We start from the raw sequence: 10604 nt of genomic DNA, 5'->3' as shown, positions 1-10604 counted from the left end.
GAGGTTTCAAAGTAACTGTAACACCTTTGTCGGTTGCTGTTTTTGCTGTTGGAAGGTCTTGAAACAAATAGTTGGTAGAGTTTTATATTATTTCAAAATGGATACAGTAAGAATACCGTGAGCTCCATCATATCCGTGACTACTTCTAAAGGACACTAATATTGTAATTCAAATGACCTTTAACTTTTACTTAGTATTCGCAATTACGGAAATCCAGTTTAATTTTTCTATTGATAGTTGAAGGGTGTTTGTGTGTTGCTTTTATTTACCTACTAAACAAATCTTAACAAATATCTTACGTATCGGGTAGTGTTGATGTAACCCACATTCTAGCCCACTTCATTTGTTGCGTTACACTTGTACACTTCCATATAAACCAGAGTTGCTATCTTGTATTTTGAGAACCATTCTGCTGCCGCTTGTTATTTCTGTGGCACCAGATTCAACTTGCGTTCCATCAGCATAATACCACTTGATTAAGGGCGTGGGTGTCACTTGCTTGGCAAAATAGGATGGTCTTTTCGTCGACAGTCCAGTTTAGAAACGTTATATTAGGTATGTCTACGAAAAGGAATAACGAATGGAAAAAAAAAACCATAATTTTTGAAAAGCTATTGTTCCATAGTTGAGGTGCAGGAATTGGAATCAATTATGATAACAAGGGCAGAATTGAAACACATATTAGATTATTCGACAATCAAACACTTTGAATACTTACACCATACAGTGACTTGGTTTTAGTCTTCACGGGATAATCATTTGGGTTTGTTGGTTGCCTGGCACTGATACGTCCATTTTGATGTCTTGTAATGTTTCTGGATAACGAGGTCAGCGAAACCTACTCCTTGGCTTTTTATTTCCTTGGCTTGGTTTTTCAGTAACACCCAAGTGATGTTTGGAGTTGGATTTCCAATTGCAGAACAATTGATATGCAGATCTGCTCCCTCAACAACTATATTGTTTGCTTGAAATTGGCTGGTGAATTGTGGCCGCGCTGTTATGAACAAATTATACATACAAGTGTGTGTACACTAACTCTATTTATATTTATATTTTATTATAATACATTTATAGCATAAGTATCGGTATCTACAATAAAAAACGTATAAGTTTAATTTAAATGCTAATGTGTTAATTGATAAATCAAACACTAACATTATATGAAGGTGCAACTGCGCCTTAATTTGTTACCTTCTTAGAGAGCACAGAATGACCTATTTACTCTTGATCTGTTTTTCGCTTGCTTCGACTTCTTTCCACTCTATGTACGCTTACAATAGTGGAGGCAAAGAGTAAAGTGGATACCGTCTGATTGGTGGGCAGAATAACTTAGCCGTAACTAGCAAACATATCAACAAGAGTTACCCTCTGTAAAGGTTATTGCGTAAAAAAATGAATGCGATTTTTCATTGTTTTTTTTTTTTTTTTTTCCATCTGACGCTCGTTTTCAAATAATGTCAGCACTTTCATTTGGTTTCACACTGACATTTTATGTCCAAACCAAATATAACTGAAACACCATATTTTTCTTAAAATCTTAAAAATTTTGAAATATATTTAAGCAAGTTGTTTTTGAAGGTTTGAAAAGTAACTTAGTCTAAAAGACTTACTTATAACAAAAAGCTGAATTTTACTTGCTATTGGCGGTAAAGTCTTCAATAATAAAATCATCCCGTATATGCCACTATCAGCAGTAGTGACATTAGAGATAACCAGGGTAGCATTGGACTCTCTACTGACTCGAGTGGTAGGGTATAAAAATCTGGCAGGACACGTCTCATAACTGATTGACCATCTCCAGTCTCTTAAGGCATGATCATATCCAATTACAACAGGTGTTTCATTTGCATATTTATAGCTCCATGTAGGGGAATTGACTGAAATTCTTCCTTCCTGTTGTCTACGGTGTAATCCCAAACGAACCTGGCTGTCCCACCACTGACAACGTACAGTGGATTCGGTGGAGCTTGGATAATTCGAGCTTTTCCTGATGATATATAGATATATGTGCTTCGGTATTTCTTATAATTAGTTATAAAATACAATGTAAAAAAGGAATGAAAATTTAAACGCAAAATAAAAGAAAACGAAATCAGAATACCTTGGACATAATTTCCAATTACTGCCATAAGAATAAAATAATTAAAAAGGTGATCTTGTATCAATGATCCCATCTTCAGAAAGATCTTGCAAAACATAACATAGAAAGTGGTGATGGCAAACACTACAATGCCATATTTTCACTTTCTATTAAATAGACTGTTTATTTCATAGGGCAATGTGTATTCTTGTGAAAATATAAAATAATAATAATAATAAAAAAAAAACTTTGTTTAAAACTCATCAATTAAATTTCAAAAAACTTCAATGCGAGGCTACTCGTAGCAAAATGATCAACAACAAACCAACAAACCAACTCGTATGGCAAAAAAGGCTGATATTGAAGTAAACAATTAAATTTCAAAATGCATTTTTTTTTTAATTGGAGGGAAAAAAAGCTTTCAAATCTTGCAACATATTATTTATTGGGAATTTCAAGTCTCTTTTTGTCTTATTCACTGGTTGTTCATGAAAAGCATACATGGAACATCTTTGGACCCGGGCTTTGGACTCCTTTATCCTTTGCTATACTATTTTGACTTATTAGCCAATTTTTTATTTACATTTCATGTGAAATTATAATATAATGCATGAAGCCATAGTTTAAATAGCGTAGAACTTGGGAAAGGACATTATAGAAAACGACTTATATACATGCGTCAAACAACCAAAAATAGATCATCTTAATTTCATTCTTTAGAAATATGCTTTCTTAACGTTATTTTAGTTTCATTCTCAACACTTTCGAAATATTATCTGTCCATAACTCACATGATAGCTATACAAATATAGCCCTGCGATAACGCAGCAGGTGCTTTTATCACACTAATTTAATATATATATTTTAATCAATAAAAAAATTCAAAATTGATTATCAAAAAACCTAGCTGATTCCTTCGAAGGCAATTAGCCAATCAGCGCGAAGTGAACATGCATGGCTTGTTAGCTTTACGCCATAGGGGAAAATGGCGCCTCACCGCTGGCCTGACCGGGCACAGGTAACCCAAGCTTGGTTTCTGTGGTGTCATGTTATAAGGAAATGTATGGGGATTCATCAACAATTTAAATAAAATTATTGAAACGTGAAATAAAGCCTCGAAATTTTACCCACTCATTGAGAAGGAACACTTCTTTCGTTCTGTGTGGTTATTTTTTGAATTTAGCCCGTTTTAAGGATTTTTTTTCCCCCACCAGTAAGAAATAAGAGAAGGTTGGAAACTCGGGATCCAAAAGCGAGCCATCAAGAGTCTTTGAAACCTCGTACGTCTTCGAATTAATCGACAAGAATCGTGAACATCCTAACATCATGAAGTGGGATCGTAGCGGTCAGTTGATTTACGAAGATAAACCCTTGTCTGGATCCCACATTGGAGATCTAGTGGGGGATTTTTACGAGCGCGCAAAGGGTTTGGTCCTCCTGGATGGGAAACGTTTGCTAAAGGACTCGCCAAGATGAATGCTCCCAAAGATCTGGTAAGAAATGAAAAGAAAAGAACCGTTCTCAGAGAATTTAAAGCAAGGTCTAACCCTATACCAGAACAAGATGACCAATGGATTACCCCTATCCCACCCCTGACGGAAAGAAAATTCCACCCAAGTCCTATACGAAGTGCAACGCGTAACGCTAAGGAACAGATGCGTCAAAGATGGTTCAACTTTACTTAAGCAGTAATTATTTGTACTAGGAAATTCATGAATAAAATAATACCAGTTTGATCGTTACATGGTGTTCATTGATTTTTGTCTGGAACTTTGGTGTTTGACAAGCCTTTTCCTCAGATACTTGTATAAGTATCCAAAATACTTAGTGATAAAAATAATACACTAAACGATCGTTTTTCCTTGTATTTTTAATAAATCGGTTTACAATAGTTTTCATCGATACGTTACGACAACGATTGATTACATAATACAAGCAATAATGTCCACACACATTAGAATTTAGACTTTGAAGGTCTTGGTGATTATGAGTCCAATGATGACTATTCCTTTCTAGAAACTCGAGAAAATGTTGACTGTACTCTTGAGGCTTCAATCCATAGGAATCAAAAAATTCTCCCTCTTTATCTTGAGTGAAATAAAACGCACACCAATGAGAACCGGGGCGTCCTTTAGGGTCCACGTTGGCCACAAAGACTGCTGGGTAACGTTTGATCTTGTTCGGTAGTTGGTGTGACGGAAAAAACTCCTTGAAAGATAGGGTTGGTGATGGGATCCCTTTTTAATACTACCGCAATCTGTCTCGTGTTCATGTTTAACTCGACCAGTTAAAAGTCACGTTTCGGTTCTCATCAATCTCAATCAAAGAATCAAACTCGTCGTAGATGATGTAGTTGACTGTCACAGGTAGGGGTTCCGCAAACTGAATGCCGATGTGAAGGTTACCTTGTTTTATAGGGGAAATGTGAGGTCCAGCAGTCCTTGGTTATGAAACAGACTTCCCGTACCAGAAAACAAGAAACCTATTCCGTTCATAAACCTGTACGGAACAGATTTCCAAGAAACAGAGTGCTTGTCAGCGGAAAAGATTATCAATTCCAAGCCGACTTGGTAGATTTGACCTCTTTGAGTCGATTCAACAAAGGATACAAGTATTGGTTGACCCGCATCGATGTTTTCTGGTAGGTTTCTTGTTTTTTTGAGCCAATCTTCGATTTATTTATGCGTTACTTTCTTGAAACCTTTTTGTTTTAAAGAACGGTTTTAAAGGGCATCCACAACCGAAAAACTTGCAAAGTTTTCGAGATCGTAGTAGATTTTCTGCAGTTCGTCCTCCATCAGTAAATTCCGAGTTTTCTACTATAATCTGACCCCCACAGCAAGCCAGTATTCAACGAACTCGGTTGAAGTCTCGTTACAAACCAATTTGGTAAGAAGGTGGAAGAAAACCCATCCTCTATCCGTACAGCTAGAAGGTAGAGACAGAAATGATCCAATTCGAGAACGTGTTCTCTTAAAAGAGGTACTGAAACAGTTGTTCCCATTCCCTCTCGGTGACTTGAAGTTTCTCGGCAAATCTTATGCACGTCAATAATCTTCCCATGTTATACTTTGTGTTGGCTTGAGCAGACATAAGTGTGAGAGCTTCTACTCTGTTCTTAGGAGTAATATCTCGATTGAATTCTCGAACCATGGTAAACCAGTTGATATTGAAATGCATCTTGCGAGCTAAGGATCTTAGTATCTTGAAATAGACTCTATTCAATACTGAGTACAAAGTCCCCATGGTTAGAACTACACAAAGGTTAGAACGACAATGATGAGTTTTAAAAGACTTTACTGCTATATAAGATAGAAATGACATACATATTCATCATTATACTAAACATTTATCTTACATAATCCATATCCATAGGTTTTACTTCTTTTCTTAAATACTCTTCTGGACAGTGTATTGGAACTACGTGAGTTTTGACTTCGTTGACTTTGTCAAACAGAATGGTCTTAGCTTTTTCAACAGTACTGAGTTCGTTATCAAAATGTAGAAGTTGACAGCGTAGTGGATAGTAGATAGGTTTTCCAGTAGCAATGAGGCGGAATATTCATCATGTAGCATAGCAAGGACCTGTCTCAAAACTTCTTCTGCTTGGACAAAGTCCTTGGCTGGATCATAAAATAAGTTCCAAGATTCTTCTTCGATTAACATGTTGTATTTGGCTTGGATGGTTTACTTCACAACCATAACACTGTCTCTGTCTTTCGGTATAGATGGGTTCCACGCATTCATCAGCGTACACCAAGTGGAATATGCTGGAAATCAAAAATTACAAGCGATTTCTTTCAAATATATCGACTTCATCGACGCGAATACTTGCCATCTTGCTTGTTTTACTTGGTTGAGTTTTGGAGTTAAAAATTCAAATTCCGCGCGCTCTATAAATTGGATTGATAAACAAAAGACTTCCCCCAACTGGTTTAACAAGACAAAACACTCTGTTCGTCATTTTATGGTAATGGTTTAATAAACAATTGATATGCTAGTCCTTTTATTGATGAATAATTAATGTAACTTTTCCTGCTCGTCCTCCCCATCATTTGCCCAACTTGACTAACAATAAACTCATGAAGTCACTCGGTCGTCATGGAAAACTAAAACAATACCTACTCGTAAGTTTACGTTAATATTTGATGAATAATTATTTTCGTTTCATTAAACCATATTTCACACCACCTAGAGTTTACATAACAGTTCTACATTTTTACAATAAAGGTTTACAAGACAATAATTTTATACAATGAAGAAATAGAAAACGCGCGCGGGTGCTGTGTCCTGTCATAAAGCACGCAAGGGTTGGCAGAACACAAGAGAAGTGTTAGGAGAAGCACGACGCGTAGCGGAGTGCTTCTGGACACTTCTCGAGTGTTCTGCCAATCCCCAAGTGCTTTATGACTGCACACAGCACAGCAAGCAAGTTTTTTTTTTCTTTTATGAAATACAAATTACAATAATAGATAGTAATGACGCAACGGAAAGTGCGCGCGCGTGCAATGTGCTCTCATAAAGCACGCGCTCCAAACCAATCAGAACGCGATATTCATAACAGTTATTTTATAATTACATATATATATATATTTTTTTAATGTATATATATATACATATATTTTATGTATATATATGGCTAGCTCAGTTGGTAAGAGCGTCGGTCTGTTGTGCGGGAGGTTGTGGTTCGAGTCCCATGAATATTTACAATTCAGTATCAGCAAGATTATTAAAACTATCATTGTTGTCACTTTTGTTATTATTGTATTTACAAAGATTCAGCTATAGTAATAAATTGAATAGTAAACTCGGGGTGGCAAACACCTCAAGAAGATGTTCCCATCATTTGCCCATCACTGGCCCGTCACTTGCCCGTCCAAAGCGCGGCCCGTGCGTCTACCAATAGGCTTATGACGTCAATTGGTCGTCATGGCAACCTCAAACAATACCTCCCCGTCATTTTATGTTAATGGTTTAATAAACATTTGATGTGCTCGTCCTTTTATTGATGAATAATTCCTTATGCCCGTCAAAAATCCGGATCGTAACTGGAATATCTGTAAACCATATAGTAACCATTTCCTTTGAAGTATGCGCGCATATCTCGTGTACATTAGTTTTGCGTATCCAGTAATGCGAGCTCGAAAATCAATATCAAAATAGCTTTTGTACGGTTATCGACCCTGACGCTATATAACTATCTAACGATTAATATACGTTGTTTCTCTATCGACCACTATCTTTTGAAGCAAACAGGAGCGCCCCAAAAGTAAACGGCAAAAATGAACACAATATATGTTTTTTTTTTATTATGTCAATGTTTTGTGCTAAAAAATGCTTACAATTTATTATTACCATTTATATTTATCTACAAATATTTAAAAATCTAAAAATGATAATATCTGAAAACCGGCGTGTTAATTAAAAACACTGTGCGCATATTTGCCAGGGAAATACAATTCATGCATATGTATGTAACATATTTTAAGACCCATTAATTATAATAATAACGACTTTATTTAAAGAGGGTAATGCACAATAGCACACGAAAACTGTGTATCCAGTGACCCTCTGATTCTAAAACTCTAGAAATATTTTTATATTTTTTAATATAATTCCTATCCCAATAAATTACTGTTTTATTTTCGTATGACCAAGTTCTTGCAAGTAGGTGAAATAAAAGGTACCCTAATAGTCCCCTTCACAGTTCCCTGCGCCATCTTGAAAGGTAGCCGTGCTTTTGCATCAAATTGAGACGAACAGTGAGCTTGCAATGATAGACACCTGTTTTTAACACATTGAACAATTATTCACGTCTCTATATTGCAAGCTCACCGTTCGTCTTGCTTCGATGCAAAGCCACGGCTACCTTTCAAGATGGCGCAGGGAACTGTGAAGGGGACTATTGTTCTATAAGAATACATAGAAATAGCACAAATATTACAAATCCCTTATTATGATTAAACTTACAATTCTTTAAAAAAGATTAATTAATCAAGTGTACTAAGAAGAGAAAGAAATATGTATATATGATTGATTAATTGATAAGATAAAATAGATTATGTAAAAACCCTTAAATCTAATTTCTGCTTAATTCTGAATCAAAACATTGAAATGAGAGAAGAGACACGAGAAGAGCGTAGGAAACCACAACGCGTTGATAATCTTTAATGAGGGTAAAACCTACTCACTAATAGTGGTTTTCAGTATGGCCCTAAATAAGAATATCATGACAACAATTAACATTACAATATTACGATTAAAATATATATGAATAAACAGAAATATGCATAAAAAGATAAATTGAATACGATAAGAAAAATGTAAAGAAAAAAAAAAAAAAAAAAAAAAAAAAGGAAAAATTATAAAATATAAAAGTGTAATCTAAAATGTCTTATAATATACAATTATTTCAATAAAGTTAGTCACCTGAGAAACTATAAAGCTGAGGCCGACAGGGATTATGGGTAGATTCATTTAACACGTTCAACCGCTTGATAACTGTTTAAAGGCTTGCGAATCTTTTAACAGTTACAGTCTCACCTCTTCTGAGCATCATTGAGCTGCAGCTTGTATTAAAAAAGCTTTGTATATATATGTTTTTGATATGAAAAGTTTCCCATGATGCTCAGTGATCCCAGCTTTCTAGGTTTTTGATGACTAACTTTATTGAAATAAGTGTATACAAAATATTCAAAAGCTAATAAACACTTTTGAGAGATTTCTTGAAACTATCGACTGATGTTATTTTCTTATAATCTAAGTTTAATAAAAGACGACGTTTCGACGTTTACGTATCGTTATCATCAAGTCAATAAGAATAAGAAAATACAAACTATATATAAATAATGAAACAATGAAAGCTAATTACAAAAAGAAGATATATGTACAAGAATAAAAGGTAATAAAAATGATATAACTAAAGGGAAAGAAAAAAAGGGTAAAATATGTCATTAAGTAAAAGTTTTGCATTAATGGAGTCACTTTGCACATTAAGAGATGGTTTAAGTCTTTTAATAAAAAGCATTTCAAAGACAAGGCAATTAAATTTATTGTCACATTTCCTTAGGACACAAAATTGTTCATCTTTGAATCCCAGGAGGCTTCCATGTTGTTCTCTGAAGTGATTACCAATAGCTGAATAGTTATGTTCAACAATGCGATGGTGAAGATGTCGGGTTGTCATGCCAACATAATCTGCATCACACAGATCACATTTAAATTTGTAAACAACGCAATGTTGATTGACTAGGCTAGAATTCTTTTCTTTAGGCTTGAGATCTAGTTCAAGTTTTCGGCTAGTAAATATCGGTTGAAGAGTGATATTGATTAATATTAAATAAATAAATATTCAGCTATTGGTAATTTCTTCAGAGAACAACATTGAAGCCTCCTGGGATTCAAAGATGAACAATTTTGTGTCCTAAGGAAATGTGACAACAAATTTAATTGCCTTGTCTTTGAAATGATTTTTATTAAGAAACTTAAACCATCTGTTAATGTGCAAAGTGACTCCATTAATGCAAAGCTTTTTGTTTAATGACATTTTTTATCTACCCCCCCCCCTCTTATTCATGTAATTACATCATTTTTATTAGCTTTTATTCTTGTACATATATCTTCTTTTTTAATTAGCTTTCATTGTTTCATTATTTATATATAGTTTGTATTTTCTTATTCTTATTGACTTGATGATGACGATACGTAAACGTCGAAACGTCGTCTTTTATTAAAACATTTTTTAAATATAGTTTTTTATCGCTGATTTTCATAGTTAATGTTTTAGTAAGTCGCTACTTATACACAATCTAAGTTTAATTCATTATATTCTTCTAAAGATTGGTATAGAAATCGCTGTTTTCCCCAGTTAGTGTGAACTCCTGGAAGATTAAAATTATCTTTGGTGGTACTATCGTCGTGTACGGATTAACGAAGTACGTCATAGGTTTCCGAACACACGGGTGGGACTTAGAAATTTTGGTTCTCCTCACTTAAAAAAAAAATTAAGTGAAGACACCAAGAATCGGCACCCAAGAACTACTACAATGCCAACCCCAACCCTAACCCTAAACCTATCACCTAGACCACGAAGCGAAATCGGTTGGATGGTCTCATTTTTTAGTCATATTTAAACGATGTATCATCAGCATGTGCACATAAATATTTATTATAGTTTAATTCATGCTATCGTAGGGTACGACTACCAGCCGATTACTCGAAATTTGAATTTGAATACACGACGATACGACCTCTTTGGTTCTAGTGTTATAAGATTGAAAATGAATATTGTAGCGGAGTGGTCTCCAGCTTCTCGAGTATTCTCCCAACATCACAAGTGTTTTGACCAGACTATCACGGAAAATGGTTTTTAATTTGTTAATTTTAACGTTTTGATTCAGAAGCACAAATTAGATTTAACAATTATAAAATAACAAATGCGCGAAAAGATCGATCGAAAAAAAAAGTCTAACTAAATTCTCTCTATGTGCCGTCTTATTCAGACTGACCAATGAGCGTGCGCGAT

The sequence above is a fragment of the Actinia tenebrosa genome, unplaced genomic scaffold, assembly GCF_029948245.1.
Source record: "Actinia tenebrosa isolate PJP-AT-01 unplaced genomic scaffold, QUT_ActTen_1.0 PGA_scaffold0__85_contigs__length_37466705, whole genome shotgun sequence".
NCBI lineage: Eukaryota > Metazoa > Cnidaria > Anthozoa > Actiniaria > Actiniidae > Actinia > Actinia tenebrosa.
Note: the sequence above shows the minus strand (reverse complement) of the source record.